The sequence below is a fragment of the Sturnus vulgaris genome, unplaced genomic scaffold (assembly GCF_052056855.1).
Source record: "Sturnus vulgaris isolate bStuVul1 unplaced genomic scaffold, bStuVul1.hap1 Scaffold_195, whole genome shotgun sequence".
NCBI lineage: Eukaryota > Metazoa > Chordata > Aves > Passeriformes > Sturnidae > Sturnus > Sturnus vulgaris.
This window is the reverse complement of record NW_028276170.1, coordinates 4,649,535-4,667,494: the sequence shown is the minus strand read 5'-3', so window position 1 is coordinate 4,667,494 and position 17,960 is coordinate 4,649,535.

The following is a 17,960-nucleotide window of genomic DNA, read 5'->3' as shown; positions in this document are numbered from 1 at the left end:
GGCCCTTCCGCTGCCCCGACTGCGGGAAGGGATTCAACCGCAACTCCACCCTCATCAGGCACCGGCGCGTCCACACTGGGGAGAGGCCCTACGAGTGTCCTGAGTGTGGGAAGAGCTTCTCACAGAGCTCTCACTTGACCGAACACCAACGGAGGCTCCACTAAGGGAAGCCCTGTGAGTGCCCCAAGTGTGGGAAGAGCTTCATGCTCTGCTCCAGCTCCATCCCCCATGGGAGGATCTGTGTTGGATGATCCCCAGTGACCCCCATTGGGCAGAGCCTTGGTGATCCGTGTTGGGTGGGGGGAAGGAGTTGGAGAGAACTTTTCACTCTCCTTGTCTTTGAGCTATTTGGTTGGTAATAAATTTCCTCCCTGTTCCCAGGCTGGGTCTGTGATGCCTGTTCTGCTGTTTTTGGACGATCTCTCCCTGTCTTAATCTGACCCAGAAATTCTCTATTAAATTTTCTGTCCCCTGTGCAGCTGGAGGGGCAGGGTCATATTGGCTTTGATGGGTGCCTGGCATTGGGCCAGCGTCATCCAGGCCATGGGCACCCCTGAGATCCCAGTGTGGTGATGCATTCCCCCACTCCTAGAGAAAGTGCCAACCCAAACTGAGGCCAGGATGAAACATGGTTATGACTGGAGCCCACTCTCTTGTGACCCTCTCAGCAGAAATCCAAAAGGAGACCTTTGAACTCTCCTGGGCCACCGTGGGCTGTGACCAGCAGTCTCCCTCTGAGGGGCCTCTCAGAGCCAGCAAACCCTCGGCTTTGCTGTGCCTGGAGGATCGCTGAAACACGACGTGTCCTGGGCCCATACCCTCACTGCTCAAGGCCCCATCCTTCGGCCAGTGGGAGATGCAAAAACATCTGAAGGCAGGATTTCACTGAGCTCTGAGGGGAATTTTTCCCAGGTACCTTGCTTGCACTGAGTGTACTGTCTGTGTGTGTGCCCCTGCACATATGCTACAGCAAATCTGGGAGAAATCTTACTTTCCTAGATGTGAAAGTACCTTGGATACCTAAGGTCTGTATGCAAGGTTTAGTTATAGTTATGAACTTTCTTAAATACTTCTATTATTCTATTGCTAGATTGTTAAATGTAAGTCATAAGCTAAGTGGTGTTTTTCTATTAAGTTGCTAAGTACAACTTGCAAGTTATAGCTATAAGTTAGGTTAAATGCTGTTAAGTGTTATTCCTCCGTGGAATTCTTAACGTTAAGTTATAAGTTAAGTTAGGTATTAGTTCAGTGTTGTACCTCTGTTGCATTGCAGGGACTAAGGTATAAGTTAAGTGACAAATTAAGGGAGAAGTTAAAGTGTTCTTTAGAGTTGTAAAATTTTTAGGCCATGCTCCTTTTAATCCTTCCCTGCACTGTCTTTTGTCCCATGCGCATAAACACAGCACACACCCACCCACACTCCCCTAGGGAGTTCTCAGTTCATTTCTGTTTTGGTTGACTGGTTTTTGTTTGGTTTTGTTGTTGCTTGTTTTCCCTTGTTGTGCCTTAGCTGTTCTGTAGGCAGTAGAGTCAATCTTGCCATCAAACTTGTTGTATTTTGTCGCTCAATATTAAATCTGACTTTTGTTCATGCCCTTGTCACCAATTTTTAAGCGATCTTAAATACTCTCATTGATGATGAGTGGATAAATGGATTTCAATGGATTTCAATCTCATTCATGACAGCACCACAATGTCCCGCATCACCGAGGGCCCTGACACCCGCCCGTGTCACAAAGGGCCACCCCTGGCACCCAAGAGCAGAGGGACAGCCTGGAAGCGGCCCGGAGCAGCCCCGGCCTCGTGGCCTTGTAGCCCCTGGCGTGGCCAGAGCCCTGGGAGGCTTTGGCCACGGTGGGAGCCGGCAGCCCCAGCCCCGGCCTGCAGAGCCCTGGGGCTGCAGCCCGGGCTGGCCGGGGCAGGAGGAATTGGCCGGGCCGGACGTGCCAGGGCCTTGTGGGCAGTGGCTCCGTGTCCCGCGGGAGGCCGGGGACGAGGGGTGTCCCTCAGGGCTGTGCCCGGGCACCGGGGCTCGTCAGTGCCTCGCTCAGTGACACCCAGGGGCACCGAGCGCAGCCTCGGCGCCTTTGCAGGGCACGGGGAGCTGAGCGGGGCAGGGGCACCACGGAAACACCGAGCGCCTGCCCGGGGCAGAGCCGGGGCAAAGCCGGGCTGGAGAGCCGGGAGAGGCTGCTCAGAGCTGGCCCGGGCACTTGGGCACCTGGGAGACAGAGCCCGGCTCGGAGCTGACCCTGAGCCCAATACCTGAGAAATCACAGCCGGCTTTTTTAAACACACTTCGTTATTTTCTGTTTTCTCAACATGACTTTTTATCAGGAACATTTTCAATATCCATTTTACTTTATTTTTTGCCCTATAGAAATAATTCCGTTGTATTTTGTAATGTGCGAAGAGGTATGTGCTGGGAAAGGTTGTGGGTACTGGAGTTTTTTATTCAATATATTTTCAAATCTGAGATGTGATAAGTCCAGACATTAACTCCAGCAGCAGTTCCAGACTCCAGTTCTGGTTCCAGACTGCTCTGCTTTTCACAGTGACATCTCAGTTCATTCAAATCCAGCAGTCAAAGCCCTGGAAGCACGGAAAAGCTGGGAATGAGGTTAAAGCCCTTGGAGGGTTTGCTGTGTCCGTACATTCCCCATCTCCCCTGGTGTCCGTTCATCCTCTCTGCTCCTGTCCTAGAGCACATTGCTGTACCCAGAGTTCAGTACATGCTTTTACAGATAGATACATGTGATTATTGTGTACATGATTCTCTTGCAGTGAGTTACGGTGATGGTAATTCCATGATCCTCTGCTTTGTGCCCAAAGAATGGTTATTGTATCTAAACCCCGGCAGCCCGGGAGGGGATGTGTGCGGGGCCGGGGCGGGGAGAGGCTCCTTGTTCATTCCGCGGGCGTTTTGAAGCCTCGCTGCTCGGGTTTTCCGCGGCTCTCTCTGTGCACCGTGGGTTTCTGTTTGCCTGAGAATCGGTTTTGCCCCAAGCAAACAAAGGATTTTTTTTCCCTTTTCTTGGCTCGGAGAGGATGCAGGGGCAGCCTTGCCGTGCCTGGAGGCGAACTGAGCAGCTGCTGTGTCGCAGCCCGGGGGCTCCGCGCCGGCAGGAGCGGAGCGGCGCCGCTGCAGCCCAAAGCCGCTGCGAGCCGGGCCGAGCCGGGAGAGAAAACAGCCCGAGGCTTCAGCCCCGCTGCTTCGCCTGCCGGGACCGTGCCCGCGGAGCTCGGCTGGGGAGGAGTTCAAGGGCAGGCGAGCCCCGGGCTTTCATCTCCTTCGGGACAGCCCCTGGTTGGTTTTCCCCCTGGGGAAGAAGCCGGCGGCTGTACCGTGTGTCATGAGCGGGGATTTCTCTGGCATTTTGGGTCTTTTGTCCCAGGTGTTTGTGTGGGATAAGATCGGACAATTTAATATCTAGCAATTATTTTCATTTTTTTCCTTGCCTTGTGGGCTTACTGTTTGTTAATAAAGTGATGGAGTTTTTTCCACTTTCATCTATTAATATTAATTTCGTATTTGTGGAAAGGGATTATTGGAACCCTGTAGAGGAGATGATACTCACTCCAGAGTGTCCTCTTAAAAATCACAACTCAAACTGTGACACCCTACAAGAGCTTAGAACATGGAATGAGCTCCACCCTGAGCTCCCACTTGATTCGGCACCAGGAGATCCAAACTAAGAAATAACCCTGCTGGTGCTTGGAAGGCGGGAAGAGCTTCAGCAAGAACCCCCACAGCATGAAGGACCTCAAGATTCACGCTGGGGAGAGGCCCTAGGAATGCCCCGAGCGTGGGAAGAGCTTCATGCTCTGCTCCAGCTCCATCCCCCGTGGGAGGATCGGTGTTGGATGATCCCCAGTGACGCCCGTTGGGCAGAGCCCTGGTGATCCGTGATCCTGGTGATTCCCGTTGAATGAGGGGGAAGGGGTTGAAGAGATTTCTTTCCCTTCTCCTTGTCCCGCTGTGATTTGGTTGGTAATAAATTCCCTCGCTGTGCCCAGGCTGGCTCTGTTGTTCCCGTGCCGGTGCTCGGGCCGGGATCTCTCCTGTTCCTTCTCTCAACTCCCGGGCCTCTCCTCAGCCAATCAGAGAATGCGATGAAGAAGATTCAGCCAATCAGAGAGAGCAGCTGTGATGACTCACCGGTTGCCGGGCAGACCCGCAGCACCCAGTGTTCCCCACCTGGACCCCACCCTCCCCGCCCAGTCACGACCCCCTCCCGGGGTCCCCCCCAAGTCCTCTCCCAGTCCCGCCCCACAATAAACGGGACGGGGCGAACTGGGAAACTTTACTGGGAACACCGGGAGCAGCCAGGCTGGGGCAGAGTGAGAGTGGGGCTGGGGGGAACACACGACCCCCCCAAAATCAGCGCGGGGACGGAGCGGGGGGTCCCGGCCGCACCCGAGGCCATGGGGAGGGGCTGCAGCAGCTGCTGGGTCAGGAGCTCTGTGGGCCGAGAAAAGGGGGTAGCACCTGACTGGGGGCCCCATGGGGAGCGCACACGCTCCGGGGTCGGAACGCGACCCCCAGGACCCTCCCCTCACCCTTCTTGCACAGGTAGAAGCCGAGCCCCAGCTCCAGGAAGACGAAACCCAACACGGAGCCCCCGATCCCCATCAGCACCTTGCTGCGGGCGGTGTCTGGCGGCATCTCTGGGCGTCCACAGGCGTTAAGACCTCCCAAAATCTCTCACTGACACCCCAAGCTACTCCAATCACCCTCCCAGTCACCTCTACCCCCCCAGGACTTCTTGAATCCTCCTCCCAATCTCTTCCCGGTCTCCCCAGGACCCACCAACGCTCCTCCTGTCCCTCTCACGATCCCATAACCCCCTCCCAGTTGCCCCCCACCACCCCAGGACCCCCAAACCCTTTCCCAGTCCCTGCCCGGTGTCACCAGGACTCACCAGGACTCCTCACAGTCTCTTCCCATCACAGCCAATCTCATTCCAACCTTTGCTTTCCAGCTCCACATCTTTCTCCAACCCCTCCAGGCTCTCTCAAATCCCTCTCTGTTCCCCCCAGCTGATCCCACTGTGTCCCCACTCTCTCCCAGTGCCCTCCAGTGTGTCCATCTCACTGTGGCCCTCGAGCTCCCAGCCCGGCCCCCGCTGCCTGCTCTGCTCCATGGATTTCTACCCTGCTGAGATCCAAGTGAGGTGGTTCCAGGGCCAGCAGGAGCTCTCAGGGCATGTGGTGCCCACCAGGACCAGGTCCCCAGCAGGAGAGGGCTGGTGTGGCCCTGAGAGGGACTGGGAATGAAATTGGAGAGAGTGGAGGAACACTGGGAGAGAGTGGATTGGACTGAGGCAATGGGAGAGAGGGTGGAGGTTTGGGAGTGGAGTTAGAAGGACTGGGAGTGGGAATGGAATGGCTGTGGACTGAGAGGAATTCGGAGGGACTCTGGTGACAATGAGAGGGACCATGAGGACGCCGAGACAGACTGGGATGGACTGGGAGAACCACCGGAGTCACTTGGGGTGAGGGGGCAGGAGGCCCCGGGGATGGGCACAAGAATGTCTGACGTGTCTCGGGTGATTCCCAGGGAGGTTTTGAGGGGCTCCAGGGTCATTCCCAGGGCAGGGCCCGAGGGGACACGCTCTGCCCCACGCTCACCTCTGCGCTCCACGAGGAACGGGCTGGACAACTCGTAGTTGTGCCGGCAGTGCCTGTCCACCGCAGCCCGTCTGTACTCCATCCATTGCGGGTCGCTGTTCCAGTGCCTGGCAGCCTTGTCCCCAAAGGAGGTGTCCCCACGTGCAGCCCCACATCGCTGCCCAAGTGCAGGAACTGCTCCCGCTTGGAGATGTTCCTCTCCACGAACCTCAGCCGGTCGGTGCCGTGAATGAAGTGACACTCGGACTGAACCATCTCCTGGAACAGCGCTGTGTGTGCAGGACACAGGTCTGGGGTGTCCCCCCAGCAGCCCCCCAGCAGCCCACAGTAGCCAAGAGCTCCGGGTCCCCGCCACACGCCCCATGGCCAGCGCCGGGCAGGGTCTGACACCTCCCCCTGTTGGAACCCTGGAAACTGAGGGGTTTGGGCTTTCTGTGCTGACAGGCATTGACCCCCAGGAAAACACTGCTTTTTACCAGAGGCCGTGAAGAAGTTTCCAGAACTGAGTGATAGAACTGGGATCGCTGGTGTGTAGTTTGAATAGAAGTGTGTAATGTCCCATGGTGGAAAATTTAGAATTTCTTGGTTTAAACTATATTAATACATATAAAACAAGATGGAGGTTTTAGGGTGGAGTTTCCTTTCTTTTTCACCTTCTTCACGGGTATAGGTGGTACTTTTGTAATTAGAAAATTCCACATTGCAGGTCACGGGTGATTGGTTCTTGGGCTATTATGGTGTCTTTTTTTAATTGGACTCATTGGCCCTTAAAAGGGCTTGTAGAGAGAGGTACGTCGCCATTTTTAGCCTGTTAGCTGTAAGTGCTGTAGAACTCACTGTAATATAGATAAGAATTAATAAATATCTGAGTCCAAACACGAAATTCCATGTCTAGAGCATTTAATCTCGACTCTAGAAAAACAAAAAAGAAGATAAAACGCGATACCCCCCTCCCCAAATTCTCCTGGCGGGGGGCGCTGGGGGCGGGGCGCGGGTGGAGTCCAGGTGAGGAGCTCTGGGCGCTCTGGGACTGCCTGAGGAGTCATCAGCGCCGCGCGCTCTGATTGGCTCAATTATTTTGGTGCCTTCTCTGATTGGCTGAGGAGAGGCCCGGGAGTTGAGAGGAGGACCGGGAGAGATCCTGCCCCAGGCTAGCGATGGAAGAACATCCAATTAACAAGGCATGCAGATCATTTCCCAGCGGTGCCCACACTCCTGTAGGAACTAAATGCACCGAGGATCTCACGAGGGTCACCAACTCTCTGGCGGCCAAATCCAGCCCTGCGCTCCCTGCGGGTGCGGGCACTCTGGGAAGGGCTCAGCTGCGGGTCAGATGGCCGGAGAGTGGCTTGGTGGTCACCTCGTGTGTGAGGCAGTGATGGGCTGGGGAGATGCGTGGACACTGCACATAATCACTTCCAAGCAAAAATCATTCCAGGAAGGAGTAACAGCTTCTGACAGAGACCAAGTGTTGCCACCAGGTGCTCCTGCAAACAGCCGCCTGCAGAAAGGAGCACACACACCAATGCACGTGGGCTTTGGCTGTCCTCTGGCAGAGAAGTCCCCAGGGGACACAGGTCTCTGTGGCAGGAGCAGGCACCAGCATTGGCAGGCCTTGGGGGCGGCAGGTCTCCTTTGGCAGGGACTCTGCCACACCTGCTGATTTCACTGCTCCCAGGGCTCAGAGCAGCATTCGTGCCCTGGGCCATACGTCCCGTGTCTGTGTCACACTCCTGTGTGTGTGACGGCCACCCAGCACCGGGTCTTGTCCCAGAGAGGCCCTGGCAGCTGCTGTGGAAGGCCGCGATGCCCTTCCTGCTGCAGCTGCATCGGCAACCGTGGGGGCTCCTTCTGCTGCCCTGAGCAGGCAGAGCAGAGGAGCATCTGCTTGTTGTTTGAGCCATTCCTAAAATTCCTGTTGGGCTGTCCTCGAACCTTGGGGGAACGTCTTCCTTGCAAGCTGGGCCACTTTGGCGGTGGGGTGGGTGGGGGTGTCCCCAGGGCACGTGGAGGTGTGTCCTAGGGCTCTTTGTGACACAGTGCACCGTGGTCACCGTGCAATAGGAAAGAGACAGAGCGTACAAGGGTGACCCTTTGTGACACATCGTGACATAGGTGCTGGCGGCGACACGGCCACACCACAGTGCTCGGTGCACTCGTCGGGACAGGACGGAGAGAGCGGTGCTGTGAGGAGCCCCCACACAGCCAGCTTGTTCCCTACTGACCCGGAGCTTTTCCAAAGCGTTTCCTCTGCAGGTGGCCTCGAGGACAGACTGCAGGACACGGTGTCCTGTAGCCTTCCCAAGGTTTCTCTGTTGCAGCTGCCTACAAGGCACAACTGCAGCACTTGCTCATCTGGAGCTTTTCCGAGACATCTCTCCTGCAAGCAGTCCCAACTCCAAACAGTGACATGGAGCAGACACCACCCAGAGTGCCCAAGCTGGCCTGGGTGAAGGAGGAGGAGGAGGCTGCAGCTCCCTCAGCACAGCAGCCTGAAGAGCTGGAGCAGATCCAGCTGCTGCAGGAGGGTGAGTAGCAGAGCTGGGTCACAGGGCTGGTGCCTGCAGCCAGCTTAGCCCCATCCCATCCCATCCCATCCCATCCCATCCCATCCCATCCCATCCCATCCCATCCCATCCCATCCCATCCCATCCCATCCCATCCCATCCAACATGCCCATGGATAGGACAGAAGAGGAGCTGGGGCTGAACCCCCTGGCAGCCACCCCCCATCCCTGGAGCATCCCAGGGCTGTCCCTGCCTGGGAATGCAGGGCTGGCCTGTGTTCTCCGGCCTCTCCCACAGCCCCTCAGCCCTGGCTGCGCTCGCTCTTTGCCAGGTGCCGCCATGGACCCGACACAAGAGCAGGACCCTGCCCGTGGCCGCTTCCGCAGAACAGCGCAGGTACTGCAGCCATCCCCACCTGGGCTGGGCCTGCTGTCACTGCTCAGCCCAGCACCGTGCTTGGAGCACTCCATGGATTCTCCCTCTCTTCCTGCCCTTCTCCTGCAGATGATCTATGAATTCATCATGTGCATTTGGCGGGAAGAGACCACCGGTGTGGGCACTGGGCTCTTGGCAAACTTTCATCTCTTCACTGCTGAGACCGGGGCTGCCATGCTGGATTTGCTTGTGGAGAAGGGTGTCTCCAATCCAAAGCAAGTAAGCAGCCTCTGGCCAGGGCTTGATCACCCCAGGAATTGTGTGGCGCCTCAAGCCAGCTCTGCTGGGTTCCTTCAGTCTTTGAGGCCCAGCCCAATAGGGTGGGAAGGGCAGCACTTCTCAAGGGAAGCTGGGGAACCTGCTGCTCGGGCAGGTGTCCAAGTCTCCCCGGGCCTTCTGCAGGTGCCAGCCGTGGTGAGGTACATCCACAAGTGGCTCACGGCCAATGAGTCTGCTGGGCACAGGCTGGACAAGGCCCTTCTGGAGCTGACCAGGGAATACCCCTGCGATGTGCTGATGACTCTCTTGCGCTGGGCCCCATCGGGTGACAGGTACGGCAGCCCCACCTGCCTTGAGGGTTTAGGGTTCCCCGGCCCGTTACCCTGTAGAGCCTGTCCCTGGTGACTGCCAGACAGGGGGACAGTCCCAGGAGCCTCTGGCTCCTCCCTTTGCCAGTGCTGCCATGTCAGCCCCTGAGCGTGCTGCCACGCTCCCTCCCTGCCCCTCAAGATGCCTGCACCCCCGTGGGCTGGCTGGGTGCTGCCAGCGAGGGCCGGTGGGCAGAGGCAGGGCTGACGGCCAGCGCGGGCCCCTGCAGCAGCCCAGGCCACAGTGCTGTGGCCCAGACCCCCCTGACACAGAGCTCTGACCCCACAGAGCTGCTACGGCCATGTGGGGAGTGATCATGTCCTCCACTGGGACTGCGGAGCCGGCGCTGCAGATACTCCTCAATGTGCTTGAACGCCTGGCCAGTGGACAGTGTGTACACCTCCGATGGGGACAGCACAGGAGTCTTTGCCCTGGCTGTGAGTTCCTGCAACTGACCTTGGCTTGCCCCTAGGCCACCTCTCCAGCAGCTAGCTCTCTGTCCTCCCCCCAGCTGCATCTCTCTGCCTCAGGCACTGCGCTGAAACCTGCCTTAGGGGCAAGGTTCAGGGGCACCAGGCTGGGTGACCCCGCGGTGTCTCCCCCGGCCTCTCCCTGGCATGCTCGGGCCCTGCCACACGGATGTCTTGGCACTGAGTGTTGTCTCTGGGTGGTTCATTTTTTGCAGGCAACCGTGACACTGTGGAGGGTCTTCAACCTGACCTGGTGCCCACCTATAGTGTTGGAGTATTTTCCCCGTCTCTTTCTGTGTCTGCTCTTCCAAGTTTACATCAGCGCACTGGATACGCCAGAGGAGGTTGATACCTTCTGGAAGGGGTGCCAGGAGCAACTGGGCCTTGCCACCAACCCCCAAAGGTGCTCCATCCCAGTCCTCCCAGTGTCCCCATCCCTTCCAAGGCAGGAGCCAGGGCTGCCAGCATCACCTGGGCTTTGCTCTGCACACAGGTTTGCAGTGCAGACCCTGAAGGTCCTGCTCTGCAGAGTGCAGTGTGAGCGTGTTGTGGTAGCCATGGAAGGCAAGGCTGGCTGGGACACGCTGCTCTGTACTGACACCCACCACTATGCAGTGGGACTCCTGGCCAGGTGAGACCCCCTTCTCCCTGCTGCCCCCGGCACTTGTGCCCAGGGTGCCCCACACAGTTCCCATGGGCAGGGGTGAGAGGGCTTTGTCACAAAGAGACGGACGAGCAGACTGGAAAAGGCTGGCAGAGGAGGGTGCCCGGGAACAGCCTCCTCCCAAAGCGCCCACGGGGGGCTTGGGAAAAGACCAGAGCTCCGTGGGTCACTCCTGGGAGAGCTTTGCCCTCCCGGCTCAGGGGCAATGATGCCTTTTCCCCCCACCAGGGAGATGCGCTGTGTCTCCATGATCTGGTGTTGCAGCTTCATCTCCTGCCTCTTGGAGCTCCTCAGCCAAGACATTTCAGACTGGCAGCTGCCTGCCATGGCGTTCCTTGTGGAGGTGAGCCCCATGGGCAGCACAGCTGAGCTGCCTCCCACCTCTCTGCCCTCTCACAGCCGCAGCTGCCTGGGACGGTGCCCGTGCCCTGTGCTGCTGCCTTGGCTCAGCCCTGTGCAGTTCTGAGCTCCTGCCAGCTGGGCACCCCGGTCACTGCTTTGTGCCTTTCAGGTCCTGGACCTCCTGGACATCAGAGAATGGGGTGACAGCCTCCTGGAGATCATGGCAAGGCGCCTGCAGAGCACGTCCAGGGAGATGCGTCGCCTGGTGCTCAGAGGCCTCGTGCAGCTCAGCAAGGACCCCTCGATGGTGAGAAGACAGCAGCGGCTGAAGCTGTGCTGGCAGCGTGGGGCTGGGGAAAGCAGCCCCTTGGGCTTGGCTGGGCTTTGGGAGCTGTGGCAGCTGCTCCCAGCTCTCCTGCGTTGCTGTTCAGCTGCCCGAGTGCTTCAGGACAGGCCTTCGGCCCCTGGGCTCCACGGCAGCAGCAGCAGCAGCGTGGGCTTGCCCTGCCTTGTCTTCCATGCAGAACATTAGAATGTACAGCCTGACAGAAAGCCTTGTGGACCTGTTGCGGGATGCAGATGAAGACATCGTTGAGATGACCGTCGCGGTGCTCAGCTTTCTGCTCTCGCACAGACACCTCGCAATACCCAGCCCCATCGCCCTGCGGCTGGCTGGCGCGCTCTGGCCACTGCTGGACAACGTAAGGCTCTGTGCCCCCAGCCACGGCCACTGGGTGCTGCCCCCAAGTGTGGTGCCCCGTGGATTTTTGGGCCTGTGCACAGAGGGGCCTGGAGCAGCTGATGAGGAGGGCTTTTGCTTCCTTTCCAACAGGACAACGGCCATGTGCAGCTGCTCTCCATTCGCCTCTTCCAAGAGGTGATGAGGTTGGTAGTGGCCAAGGGTAAAAAGCCCCTCAAGATGCTTGTGAGCAAGAGCCTGCTGCCACTCTTCTTCAACTGCCACGATGAGAACATGCGTGTGGCAGAGGTGAGGACTCCTGGGCGCTGCTGTCCTCCTGGCAGGGGGCTCAGCTGTCTCCCTGCACCCGGGCACCTCATGGGCTCCAGCCTCCTCCTGGCCTTGGCACAGGGAGGCAGCTCCTGTGCCCTGGGCTGCGGTGCCATCTCTGGGTCTCTGCTGCTCTGCAGGCCTCTTGTGAAACGCTGCTTTCAGCACTAAGCTTCCTGAAGAGGAGAGATCTTGAGCAGCTGCTGATGGCGGATCAGATGTGGAGGTTTGGCGAGTGCTTGGTAAGAACGCTGCTCCCCCTTCCCTGGGCTGCCCACGCGGGCTCTTCTCCAGGCTCCTCTGGCGCCAGGGCCGGAGCTGATGGAGCCCCGAGCTGTGCGGGCAGGGCAGGCCGGGGCCAAGGGACAGAGCCCGCGCCAACCCTTCCCTCCGTGCCCTGCCGCTCTCTCCAGCTGGCACAGGACAGGAGCCGAGCGGCCGAGCTGCTGCGCCAGGCGCTGCCGTACCTGCGGAGCCCACAGGAGCCCCTGCGAGAGGCGGCCCTCAGGTTTCTTGGTGAGCCACAAGCCCGGCTCCCTCCCCGCCCCGCCGCAGCTCGGCCCCAGCCCCGCCTGCTGCCCCGGCAGCGCCATCCGGGCCGGGGCTCTGGAGCCCCGCCTGCCCTCGGCGCCGCTGCCGCCCTCTCGCAGCCGTGTCCTTGGGCGTCAGGATGCGGCGAGGGCCGGGCCTGAGCCCTGCAGGGGAAGGCGCTGCTGTGGCCGCAGGGCTGGCAGCGCCGCTGCGGGGCAGCTGTGCGGCTGGGGCCGTGACAGGCTCTGTGTTGGCAGGGATGGCCGGGCGGTTCCTGAGAGAGCAGCAGCGAGAGTTGCAGCTCATGTGCAGGGGTGAGTGAGGCCAGCGGGCTGTCAGCGGGGGCTGGCGCTGGCAGCTGCGTTCCCTGCCCCGGCTGGGAGGGCTCTGCTCCCTGCGCGCACGAGGGGCGGCGTGGGCAGAGCACAGAGACCTTCCAGGGGCCTGCGGGAGGGACATTCGTGGCCAGCGCCTTCCAGCTGATCCTTGCTGTCTCCTGCTTCCTTCAGGCCATGGCAAGAGCTGCCGTGTGGGAGGGATGGGGCAGGAGGGTCTCCCCAGGTCCCTGCAGATGCAGGCTCTGACTGTGGCTCTGTTCCTCTCTCTTCCAGCCCTTCAGGACATGACAGATGACACCAGCCCTGCCATCTCATGCCTGGCTCTTCAGACTCTGTACATCAACAGAGCTGTACAGAGCATTCCCTCCTCCCGACTCCAGCAGATGCGAGATGGATTCCGCCGCCTCTGGAAGTCACGGCCTTCCCTGTGTCTCAGGGGCTGGTTGTCCTGTGTGAACACTGTGGAGAACTGATCCGGGAGGCTGCGTCTGCTGGGGCCACCTGAGCCTGCAGGGAACACCTCTGCTCTGCAAGCACTTTGTTTCACCCCACTGTAGGATTAGTAAATTGCTGTTGTCATACACAGAGGTCCAGGAGCTTTCTTTTGGTGCCCAGAGTCTTCAGGCCAATGGGGAAGAGGGCAAAAAGGGTGCTTGTGCTCGCCAAGTTGGCCAAGCGTGCGGAGTGGAAGGGAAAGTGGCCAAAAGGCCCTTGGCCTTTGGTGTTTCTGTGGAAGCCTTAAGGCTTCTGACAGAGCGGGCGGGCAGAGGCCGGAGCTGCGGCGGGGATCCCTGAGAGACCGGTCCCTGGAGATGGCCAGCACCCCTCTGCCAGCCTGGAAGCGCCATCTGTGTCCTGCCCGTGTGTTGCTGGCTGGATTGCTGAGGGCTCTGAGGTGCCTCTTGATGCGGCTCCTCTGGAGCTCCTTCAGCAGCCAGGCAGGCCTGGGGGAGGCCTGGAGGGCACGGGACAGTGGGAGGCCATGAAGGGCTGCGGTGCTGCCAAGGCCTGCCCGGAGAAGGCAGTGGGAAGGCGTGAGGGGGATGCGTGTGGCGCTGGGTGGTGGGAGGCTGTGATGGGCCAGGAGGACTTGTGTGGATGGGTTGGTGGGAAGCCCTGAGGAACTGGGTGGCAGAGGCCATAAGCAGCCCCCAGACAGCCACCTTCTTCCTGCCAGCCGGCTGCTCTGGCGCTTCCCCGACGCGTCTCTGGTGCCCATGGCAGAAGCCCTCGAGGCCAGGCCTCAGCAGGACGGTGGGGACAGCCCCGAGGTGCCCAGTCTGGTTTGGCTAGGGACAAGGAGGGACAGGGATTCCAACCATGCAGGACTTCTTCTTCTTCTTCTTCTTCTTCTTCTTCTTCTTCTTCTTCTTCTTCTTCTTCTTCTTCTTCTTCTGTCTATACTTATAATGATTATGGCATTTACTGCTACCACTATTTCTTCTTCAACTTAGTATTTTTATTATTCTTCTTCCCATTATTTTTCTCTACTACTATTATTTCTTCTTATTGGCTTCTTCAACCTGTTCTCTTCCTTCTACATCTTATTCTTATATTCTTTTATTCTTATAGTCTCATTCTTATTCTTACTGGGTTTTATTCCTTATTCTTAATTACTATTCTTTGTCCTATTCATTTTAAAATTATTCTTATTATTCTTATCCTTTCTGTTTCTTTTTTCTTATTTTTGCTCCTTTTCCAGCCCTCCTGCTGGGGCAGTGGAGCCAGGCAGGGGCAGCGGCAGAGGCGGCGCAGCGCCCGCAGTGCCCGCCGCAGCCGGGATCGATGGTTATTGATGGGTGCAGGCTCTTCCACACGGGCAGGGCAGGCACAGCACGGGCCTGGGGAGCTCGGCTCAGCTGATCCCGGCTCAACCCAGGCCTGGCGAGGGGCAGCCCAGGGGAACCCGCCTGCTGACAGACCTGCCCATCTGCGCTCTCTCTCTGCCTGGTCTTCCTACAGCTCCAGGAGGCTGACTCTATCTCCTTCATCCTCGTCTGCTGGTGAGAGGTCCTGCACAGAGCACGCTTCCTCATGGGACTCCTGATGGTACATGCTGGTTTCTGCTGGGGACAGCTCCTGCTCAATGCAGGCTTCCCCTTGGGATCCCTCACGGCAGCTGTTGCTGAGGTTGCTGCATGGTTGCAGGCCTGAGCTGTCGCCTGTCCCCAGCCACTGCCCGCTGAGGGCCTGCTCTTCCAACCTGCTGGGCATGGGGCTGGCTGCTTTGGAGTTGGGCTTCACCTTTTCCTTCTCCATGTGCAACTGTCTGGAGCACAGAGATCCCGGGAGCTGCTTCCTCCTGAGCCAGTGGCACTCCTGGCACTGGGCAGCGCAGGGCCCTGTGCCCCGTATATACCCCTGCAGGGCGGGGCTGTGCCATGTCACCAGGACAACAGAATGGCCAACAGCACCCAGGAACCCGATAGAACGGCCCTGTGTCACAAAGGGCCCAGCCCAGCACCCCTTCAGCAGCCCAAGCCCCTGGAAGTGGCATGGAGCAGCAGCCAGCCTGGAGGGCTTCGAGCCCCTTGTTCTGATCCACTGATGAAAATGATCAGAAATGGCTCTGCCTCAATTAGGGTGCAAATGAGAGCATGTGGCAAAGTCAGCAGTATGGATTTTACTGTAGGGTAAACAAGTGGCAGAGAGAATGAAAAAAAAAGAGAAAAATAGAAATGGAATAGAGGTGGGGGGAGAGAAAGAGTGAAAGAGACAGATTAAGTAGAAAACCTCACCACTCTGTGGATCCCAATGGAATTCTGCTCTCTGATAGAGAGCATCCACAGATGTCTTGGAGATGGATCCCAGTGGCATACTGTGGATGCTCTACATCTCCATTTTCTTGGGGCTGAGAGTCCCCCAAAAACTCGGAGTTTAGGGGGTCGAGACACACTAATCCATGATAAATGTATATTATAGTTAAAACTTTCACAAAGGATTTAATAGAGGCTTTGTATTGTGCATTATAATATTAATATTTGCAGAAATAAATTTAGTTGTGAAATAATAAATAGTACTTTTAATTTTATAACTAACTGACAATATTTAGAATAACTCAAATATATTTATGAAATGGCTGTGTTGATTCAAAGTACTTACAATAAACTTACAGTAGTGGAAATAGATGAAACCGTTTGCATGTTCAGACATCATTGAAAGAACCATGCAGATAACATTGAGAGAACAGATGTAAGGAGGACTCTGCTGCTGACTGTCAATAACTGTCACTGAAATTACCAAACAGGGGACCCTTGTGAGCAAGTGACACAGGACCCTCTAAACTGCACAGAAGGGGGGACAGGGGTCGAACCAAGCTAAAGAATTGCCAGATGTAAACGAATTCAAAGCAATGTTTGAATATGTATAATCCCTATAAATATGTATTTGACCAATGCAATGAAAAAGTTGTTATGGTTAACCAGTGTGCCTCTGGCTGTGGCTACGCACCCAGCACTGTTATTGTCCCTTTTATCTCTTATTAAACTTTTAAAAATTTTAAAGAGTGAGGCTGGTTCCTCACAAAACCCAAGGTGCTCACCACTTTCTTTCCCCCCCAAGCCAGAATCTGTCAATCCCAAACTTTGTTCAGATGTTGGAGGAGGAGGCTGCGAGGAAAAGGAAGATGCCCTGGGTAGGAGGCAGGTGAAGGGGCAGGTGCCCCTTTCCTCCTCTCCTCTGCTCCATCTCCCAGCCCAGCATCACCCCTGGCTGCAGGACAACCCCGCTGCCGACACCTCCTGCCAGGGACGGATTGGGGGGGATCTCCTTCCTCTTCCATCTGCAATGGAGGCAAATCCCATCCTCTCCTTGTCCACCTTCCTCCCTCTCCTCTTCCTGTCCTTCATCCATCCACGTTCCTTTCCCTTCTCCTTCCTCCCTTGCTCCTTCTTGTTCTTTCCTCTCCTGCCTTTTCCTTTTCCCTTCTTGCTGTCCCTTCCTCTCCTTGTCCTTCCTCCCCCAGACATTGAGCTGCAGACAGAGACCAGGGACAACAAATCCCTGGCACAGAACCTTGTGGAAGAGGCCGTTTTGAGTGGCTCCGTGGCACAGAAATGCAACGGGAAGGAAAAGTCCCAGAGATCCCACACAAGGAGGGGCTGCAAACCGAGCCCAGGGAGCTGTGAGGAGGAAAGACCCTCCCTGTGCCAGGAAGGCAATGGGAGATCCGGCCAGATCTTGGAACTGGTGGAGAAGCCTCAGGCCATGGAGAAGCCCCACGGGTGCTTGGAATGTGGGAAGGCTTCAGGTGGAGCTACAAGCTGAGGAAAGATCAGAACATCCACACTGGGGATTGGCCCTACGAGTGTGGGGACTGTGAGAAGAGCTTCAGGCAGAGCTCAGCCTATTCCTGCTGCCTCCAAACACAGCAGTTCCAGATGCAGAGATCCCCCTGCAGGCCCTGGAGATCCATGGGGAGGCAGAGATCCCCCTGCAGACCCTGGAGATCCATGGGGATGTAGAGATCCCCCCACAGCCCCTGGAGGAGCCACGCAGGAGCGCGGGGATCCCTGAGAGGAGGCTGTGACCCCGCAGACAGAGGGGCCCCCGCTGGAGCAGCCTGTCCTTGAAGGACTGAGCCCGTGGCAGAGTGACCCACGCTGCAGCAGAGTGAAGGGGGCTGGTACCCATGGGATGGACTCAGGTTGGAGAAGTCCAGGAGAAATCTCCTGTGAGAGGGACCCCAAGGTGCAGCAGGGGAACGACTCCTGTCCCTGAGCAGAGGGAGAAGCCACTGGGGATGAACTGACCATGGCCCCATTGAAGCGTGGAAAAACACTCAATAACCCACAAAATGAGTTATAAGAGTAGATGTGTATTTATTCAGCGCTGAGGTGCATGGTGGATAGCTCTTCCAAAACATGCACACCTTTGGCGACCTGGCCTCTCCTTTTATTCTCTACAAACTAGGACTACACAACACACCTAATACATATGCATTGCCTATCCCAGCTTCACATTGAAATTACTTTCACTCCTCTTTTCGACTGAGCATTTGTAGCCGTGGAAAGGGATTTTAACCCTTTAAGTGCATTGGAAATAAAATGCAAAGTTACATGGTCATCTTTCATGATAGGAAAGAAAGAGACAAGTTTATTCAGAAACATGTTTGTTTTTATAGCATGGCTCACAACTCCGAGAGTAAAAGAAGATGACTGGTTCAGAGAGAAGACACCCCATTCACAGGGCCTGGTCACGTACCACAGCAGGTGCTTTATCTTTGTTATTAATTCCTTTTTATTTTGACCAAGTTATCACCATGGGAGAAATTCCCCCTAACTTTCAGCTGGACCAGCTTATCGGCTGGGAACAGAGCCGAGAAGCTCCGGCCTGGAATATTTTCCAGGCTGTAATTGTCTTGCTTTCTCAATATGTGTCCCTACAGAGCATTGTTCCTTTTAGGTTGCTCTGGTGGTCGTCTAGGACTCTTTGGGATAAGGTAAA